The sequence below is a fragment of the Dreissena polymorpha genome, chromosome 12 (assembly GCF_020536995.1).
Source record: "Dreissena polymorpha isolate Duluth1 chromosome 12, UMN_Dpol_1.0, whole genome shotgun sequence".
NCBI lineage: Eukaryota > Metazoa > Mollusca > Bivalvia > Myida > Dreissenidae > Dreissena > Dreissena polymorpha.
The window spans coordinates 32,047,081-32,055,610 of NC_068366.1; positions in this window are offsets into that span (position 1 = coordinate 32,047,081).

Consider the following 8,530-nt stretch of genomic DNA (forward strand, 5'->3'; position numbering starts at 1 on the left):
TGTGTAGTGAAAGTTGTGTTTTTTATCATAGCAAAAGAACGAGATGTAAAAATCTAACGACTTAGCAATGTTTCGTGTATTAAATTTAAAAATCCAATGTATATAAGAACAATCAGAACAGAAAGTTTATTCATATAACTTGAAAAAGTCCAGTTCATCGTTATATAAACCAAATTGACAATATATAAGCAATAAGTACATGCATAGTAATGCGAAAGTTACCAAAATAGTATATATAACACATGGAATTCTAATACGAGTCACATTGTGCTTTTAGCTGAACAAATCCAATTAACATGCAGTAAAAGATACACAAAATGATTGTTCAAATCACTACATACAATAAGAAAGCAAAAAGCATTAATACTTTTGTTGTAAAGTGTTACATGTAAAAAAAATACATAAAAATATACAAATTGTCATTTATTAAGCCATTTTAACTCACGGGTAATGAAATAACATAATAATTTTCAATAATCAGATAAAATGACATTTTTTCTCATTTGGAGAAACAATCGAAAAGCCACTTACCAGTTGTCACAATTGTCTACTACTCGACTTTAGGCATCAAAATACATTAAAACCAGTGAAATGTTGAGACGAAGACACGTTGCTGGATCTATGAACACGACGATGCACAGTAGTATTCGCAAATGAATATCCGTGTTGCACGAGTTCTCTGCGCTCGTCGATTCCATGAGAGCTGTTAAACGCATACAGTAAAGATTAGAGGCATGTAATGCACATTGTTTCTTTTCACCTAACTGCATATACATACAAAGACATCTGATACTGAAAGGAACTTTTTAGTAATAGCTCTATAAAATACATCGCACACAAGACATGCACATAAAATAGTTCTTCTTGAATGCTCTAAGCTTGTATAAGTAAATATTTTGATGATTGCAATTAGTACATAAAATAAGTTAAATGTTATACCCATTCGGCTGACTATAGTTCTCGGTCCTCGAAGAAAACCATTCTTGTTGTTCGCAGCATCCATTTATCAATCCTAAGATCATTATCACAATCAGAATTACTGCTACACATATAAATAGTATAGCAGACATTGCAGTTCTGGATTTATTTAAATTCAATTTTCTAATTAAAAACTTGTATTTAACTGCTTTTAAGATCTTCAACAAGTCAGTATTTCCCGTATCGATGTATAGTAATTTTGCGTAAAATGTTTCCAACAAGCGTACCCGTCTGCTCTTCTACTTATATAGCAAGATCTTTGGAATCCCAATATCGTCATTGCAGCCGTTTAAAGCCAGTGTATCTATTTCAGAGGCTAACCCCATACCAAATTATATAATGGTAGTACGATCCGCACAGCGTAACTTCGTTAACATAAGGCATCTTGAACAATATTCATGTTGATATCAGTAATGTACACGTATGGTTTCTCAAGATGTAGAACTAATTTGTCAAGATGTCAATATAAATAGAAAAAAATACCGCATATCTTATCTGTAGTCAACGTTAATGTACACAAAACCAAACTAGCGCGGACACAAACCCACATACAAATTATAGCAAAATCATAATTAAAGTCCTCATCAAAAAGATCTTCGTCATTAAGATTACAAATAATAAAAACGACCTTAATATCGTCCTTTTCAACAAAAGATAATAAATAATTGCCAAAATCATCTTACCGTCAGCATCAACACACTCGCCATCATCATCATTAAAAACAAGATGTAAATTATTTTTATTAATTGATTTACATTTCTCTGTTCAAAAGTCCACTTTGCAATGCCCTGCGGTTTCCATTGCATGCAATACTAATATTGTCTTCTTACAGTCGCGGTATGGATTTCTTTCCGAAATCCTGCTATCACAAGTCTTATTTTGTCATGGATATAAAATATTAAGCCTCAACATTTTTAGACTGTTACAGGTAAACCAACACCGACTTCACGCATCAAGTCAAGTTAAGCTTACCACCGTATCTTGCAAAGAGTTAAAATATTAGATATTGCAGGTATGTTTAGGGAAAAGCAATACTTAAGTGGGCCGTGCTCTGTGAAAAGGGGGTTTAATGCATGTGCGTAAAGCGTCGTCCAAGATTAGCTTGTGCAGTCCGCACGGGCTAATCAGGTACGATACTTTCTGCCTAAACTTTATTTTTGCTAAGAAGCGACTTTCTTTAATGAAAATTATCATAGAAGCGGAAAGTGTCGTCCCTGATTAATCTGGGACGACACTTAACGCACATGCATTAAACCACTTCTTCACAGAGCATGTCCCACTTCATTGTGCTGATAAACAAGTAAAGAGTGGTACATTTAACATCTTACGCATTTTGTAGCGTAAAATAACCAAACAAACTTGAGGGATAAGACGGGCACTTAGAATAATCATATAAACGATTGAGTAACATCATATTGATGATTGAAGTACTTTTTTGGCTTACTCAACCGAACAAATTTACTACACAGATTACAACCATAACGCATTCATGGTGTGCGACAAAATGCCATCCTATAAGATTGAGCCCCTGTCATGTACTTATAAGATACATCCAAATAACTCTGGGCCATTCGCTGATAAGCTTTCAAACGAGTTAATGCGGTTTGAAATGTAACATTTTGATATTACATCCGAGTAAAAGTATGCATACAAATGATATGTACGAACGCTCGTTTCAATAATAATAGAGAAAATATTTATCTGAAAAATAGCAGATTTCGCAATATCTGCGTCTACCTGAAGATTTTAAAAATTACGCACATGAATTAAACCCCTCTTTTCACCGAGCGCGGCTTATATATATATATATTCAAAGCATAGCTAACCTACATACAGACATTGCTCAGATGGATGGTTCAAGCTTCACATGCCGTATAGCTCTCATTCAACGCTTTAACAGTGATACGAACATACACGGATGATAAAGCAGGCTTACATACTTGATGGTTCAAACTTCACATATCGTATAGCTCTCATTCCACACTTTGACAGTGATACGAACATACACGGATGATAAACCAGACCTACATGCTTATTGGATGGTTCAACCTTCACATACTGTATAGCTCTCATTCCACACTTTGACAGTGATACGAACATACATGCATGGTAAACCAGACCTACATGCTTATTGGATGGTTCAAACTCCACATGCCGTATAGCTCTCATTCCTCACTTTGACAGTGATACGAACATACACGGATGATAAACATGTCCTACATGCGTATTGGATGGTTCAAACTTCACATGCCGTATAGCTCTCATTCCTCACTTTCACAGTGATACGAACATACACGGATGATAAACATGTCCTACATGCTTATTGGATGATTCACACTTCACATGCCGTATAGCTCTCATTCCTCACTTTGACAGGGATACGAACATACACGGATGATGAACTAGACCTACATGCTTATTTGATGGTTCAAACTTCACATGCCGTATAGCTCTCATTCCTCACTTTAACAGTGATACGAACATACACGGATGATAAACCAGGCCTACATACTTATTTGATGGTTAAAGCTACACATGTCGTATAGCTCTCATTCCACACTTTGACTGTGCTACAAACATACATGCATGGTAAACCAGACCTACATGCTTATTTGATGGTTTAAGCTTCGCATGCCGTATAGCTCTCATTCCACACTTTGACAATGATACGAAAATACACGGATGATAAACTAGACCTACATGCTTACTGGACGGTTCAAGCTTCACATGCCGTATAGCTCTCATTCCTCACTTTGACAGTGATACGAACATACACGGATGATAAACCAGACCTACATGCGTATTAGATGGTTCAAACTTCACATGCCGTATATCTCTCATTCCTCACTTTGACAGTGATACGAACATACATGGATGATAAACCAGACCTACATGCGTATTGGATGGTTCAAACTTCACATGTTGTATATCTCTCATTCCTCACTTTGACAGTGATACGAACATACACGGATGATAAACCAGGCCTACATGCTTATTGAATAGTTCAAGCTTCACATGCCGTATAGCTCTCATTCCTCACTTTGACACTTAAACGAACATACACGGATGATAAACCAGACCTAGATGTTTATTTGATGGTTAAGTCAGTTACTATTTATGGAGTATACCAAGTATTTAACACGCTTTTCGTGAGAAGAGAAATACGCAATTGAACATCGACTTTAATTATGTAGTATAAAATAACTGTTTAAATTGAAATAAATTCTATTTTTACGATATAAAGTGAAATCAAATATATACAGTTATGTCCAATCCTAATATTACAGCAATACAATTTATTTTTATTAATAAAATCATTAAAAAAACATGTCAACAATATTTGCTCTTTAAACTGGACAACCCACATTACACGCTTCAAACAAGTAAATATATTAATTATTCACTTGACATGATTCTCTGTAATACTCAATTGTCTGGCAATGCATTAGCTCATTGCACCGAAAAACAATAGGATTATCCCATAAAATCATGTTTACGTGGTTTCCTCACAGGAACGGTTTAACAAACTACCGTCCAAACACTCGAGTCATGGTGTAAAATTTTGTCAAACACCTTCATTCAACGGTAAATCACTCACCTCTTTGTTCTTCAAAAACAAAGTGGAGCAGACGTCGTTGGAAAAAAAACAAGACATGTCTAAGCATTCTGTTCACAGGCCCATTGTTTTAAATAGTTCTTATAAATGCCTTTGATAATTTTGTTCACTTTGTATGTACTAGTATATCCCGGATGGGTCATACAGAATGGCGTTCTGATGGTGAAGCTGTACCCCACATCGTAATTACCTCATGAAATTAATATAATACTCTAAAATGGGGGCTAGATCTAGTGATGAGAGAAAAAAGAAAGTTACCGCTATTGCTTCTGTGCATTTTTATTGCTTTCTTAGCTTTTCTCTGCTATCAGAGAGTGTTACACCGTTTACACAACAACACTTTCTTGGACTTAAATGTTGCCGATTCCGTTCGTACTTTGTGCGATGTCATTGCTGTCAATGTCGACACTCGATCCACGTCATCGGTGTTGTTTGGAGAATTACTGGACAGAGTCTCCCCATTTGTTTGCATCATTTCATCTTCCAACACGTTCATTTCCATCTGATGGTATCTATTTGATTTAAAACAAGAGGATTCGTTATAACTGTCCCGAAATCATATTTTAATCAAGGCTTACATATCGATAGATAAATTACTTTTTTCTCTTGTAATAATTGTTTAATACATTAATGTTAATTTTTTATGTAACCGAGTCAGAGTATTTTTTTCTTTCATACACCATAATGTAATGGTATATTGCAAGTATATACACCCAAAACATTAACTCCAATATTGCATATCTTCAATTAAGCCCATAAAGGGGCCTTTTCACGTTTGGGTAAATTGACAAAATTAAAAAAAGTTGTTTCAGATTCTCAAATTTTCGTTTTAGTTATGATATTTGTGAGGAAACAGTAATACTGAAGATGTACCATGCTCTAAAATAGCCAGTATATGCATCTTTTGATGATTTAAAAACACGAAAATTATAAAGCGTTGCAACGAGAAACGAATTTATAATTTGGAGAGTTCTGTTGTTGTCGTTATGTTTGTGAAACTACGAGGATTGCTTATATGAAGTATAAAATACTTCCGTCATTGTATCCGGAAGAATGGTCGAGTGGTCTAAGAGGTAAACTTTTTACTCCAGGACTCCAGGGGTCAGTGGTTCGAGACCTGCTGAGGCTTACCTTTTTTTCTTTTCTTAATTTTATTCTTGATTTTTTACTAGAGCTTTTTATATCCAGTGCTTACATTTTTCAATATAAAGCATTTAAAATCAAACTTCAATACATGCCAAAATCTGTGAAAAGGCCTCTTTAAATGGACATATTCATACAATTAATATTTGGATGGTGTAAACCTTTATTTATTTGTTTCCTCGTTTGTGATCCATGATTGTATGCCCAATAATATGTTTAGTTGTATTAAAAAATATAATCAAGTCATAGCTATTTAATAACCATTAAACGAATATTTGTGCACGTTGACATTGAATTATAAATAGCAGATTGCGCTAGGAAAGAAACGATGGGAAAGACAGTTGTTGTGGTGTTGACTCTGGGAGTGGTTGGGCTGATTATTGTCTTGGGCTTACTGATACTCGCCTTCAAAGGTCTTCAAGACGCAACGCTGCACTACATAAAAAACGGAGGTACGTCAATTCTTTTTTTAATTTGTCAAATATCATTTTAATATTTTTGATTGTGTAGCACGAGTTAAAGGGGCCTTTTCACGTTTCGGTAAATTCACACAATTTTCGTTTTAGTTATGATATTTGTGAGGAAACAGTATTACTAAACAAGTACCATGCTCTAAAATAGCCATCTTTTGACGATTTAAAAACCTGAAAATTATCAAGCGCTGCAACGCGAAACGATTGAATAATCGTCTCTCACTGTATGAGGACGGATAGCCGAGTGGTCTAATTGTTATAACCTTTACTTCAGGACTCTTGGGGTCAGTGATTCGAGCCCTGCTGAGGGTTTCTTTTTTCTTGATTAATTTTATTCTTATTTTTTTACCGAAGCCTTTTAGATCAAATATTTACATTTATCAATATAAAGCATTTAATGACAAACTTCAAAACATCCAATATCTGTGAAAAGGTTCCTTTAAACTGGTATGAAATGGACTTATTTTAAGGAATATGAACTTCTGATTCATATCTTTTCAAAATATCAACGGATAAAAGATTGAAATAAAATCAAGATAAAATATGATTTAAATATCAATCTATACGAATCTGTGTCTGTATTAAATTTCTTCAAGTTTTTCGGCGTAAGCTGTATTAAGCCAGCTTTTCACCCTGACTTGACCTTTGTAAGTGTCCAATAATACTCAAATAAAATTTCCCGCGGCTGGGTACGAATGAATACACTTCATTTATTCCATTGGCTGATTTGAGTATAACACCAGAACATTGGAAACATATCCGCGTCTTTGTAACACTGTTTTACTGCATGAAACAATTTTATCTCTAATGAAAAGACTCAATAGATAGAACAGTTTTACAAAATTTTTCGACATAAATACAGTTTGTGCGTTCACCTTTTATTTTCAGAGAATTACCAGAGCAAAAGCGTTTATACTTAAGGCTATGTTGTCATATTTAGTAATTACTTGCATTGCATTTCAACCCGCGAGGTTTCGGGTCAATTCGCGGCCATTTGTGAAAGTCAAAGTTTATATACAGTTCATCACCGGAGTTCGCAGAAGGGGTTGCGATCATTGTGTTACACCGGTCTTACTGACAATAACGTAGTGACTGTAATGCATTGCATTCCAATCCGCACGGTATCAAGGTCAGTTTGCGGTCAGTTGCAGAAATCTTTATATAAACGCCGTCTCGTAAACTTTGTGCACTTGAAGTCTGTTTTGATCAGAAAGATACTAAATAAAGATATTCGGCGATATTATTGTGGTATGTCAATCATCGATTTTTAATATGGTTTCAACATTTGCATGATAAGGACCAATTTTGATAAAATAAATTAGAAATATTTATCCATTTAGACCAGTTTATTAAGCATGAGCACAATAATTCGCTATACTATAATTATGCAATTAAATAAGATTCGAGTATTGCCGGCTGACCTATATGCACTCGTTTATTTTCATGTTTCTTGTGTTTTTCTATTCTGTAAATATAGATATCTGAGTATTAATATCACATAAAGCAAAATAAGCCACGAAATCTGGCGCAACACCCCGTAATTGATTTGCTTATGATGTAGCTAAGAACTGCGCAGAAAAAAGGCATCCGCTACTTTTTATCTCATAGAGATAACTTTTGATCGTTCATAAACATCGACCACAATAAACGCCGTATATCTTTTTTAAAGATATTTCTTGTTAAGATTATGGTGTATTATTAATAAGTTTCCACCTTCAATAAAAAGTAGTTGTGTCAGTAATATAGGATCTCTTTGTGTGATTGCTTTCATCTTAAGAATACATTGTAGGAATATAAATGCTTCATCAGTCACAATATCAAGATGACATAATTTCTTGCCGATGTAAATTAATTGTTATATTTAAGTATCCTTGATGGAAATGCACTGAGTCTTTTAATCGGCAAAGATGCAATTTGCTGAATTATGAAACGCACTGTAAACTATGCTAACGCCACGTAAAACTAACAACCCTGCAAATATGTTAAGCTTTATAACATCTAACTGGCCACAACTCATAAACAGAGGGTTTTATATACCAAAATGTTCGCCAGGGACTGTAGATTAAGTCCATTTTGGCGGCCATCTTGGACGCCATCTTGGATTTTGAAGCATTCCAGCACTTTTCGAAAAAATGAAATCTCATACCATAATCTACAGACCCAGAACATGTGTGTATATAAAACTTTTTGCTTATGATCAGTGGCCAGTTACTCCCCTAAATAAGCGACTTATGTGTGCCTGTTTGCAGCACTATAACTTCAATCAATTGACTTTGGATGATGAATGATTTGCGAGAAGGTAATCGCATTAGCATTAGTT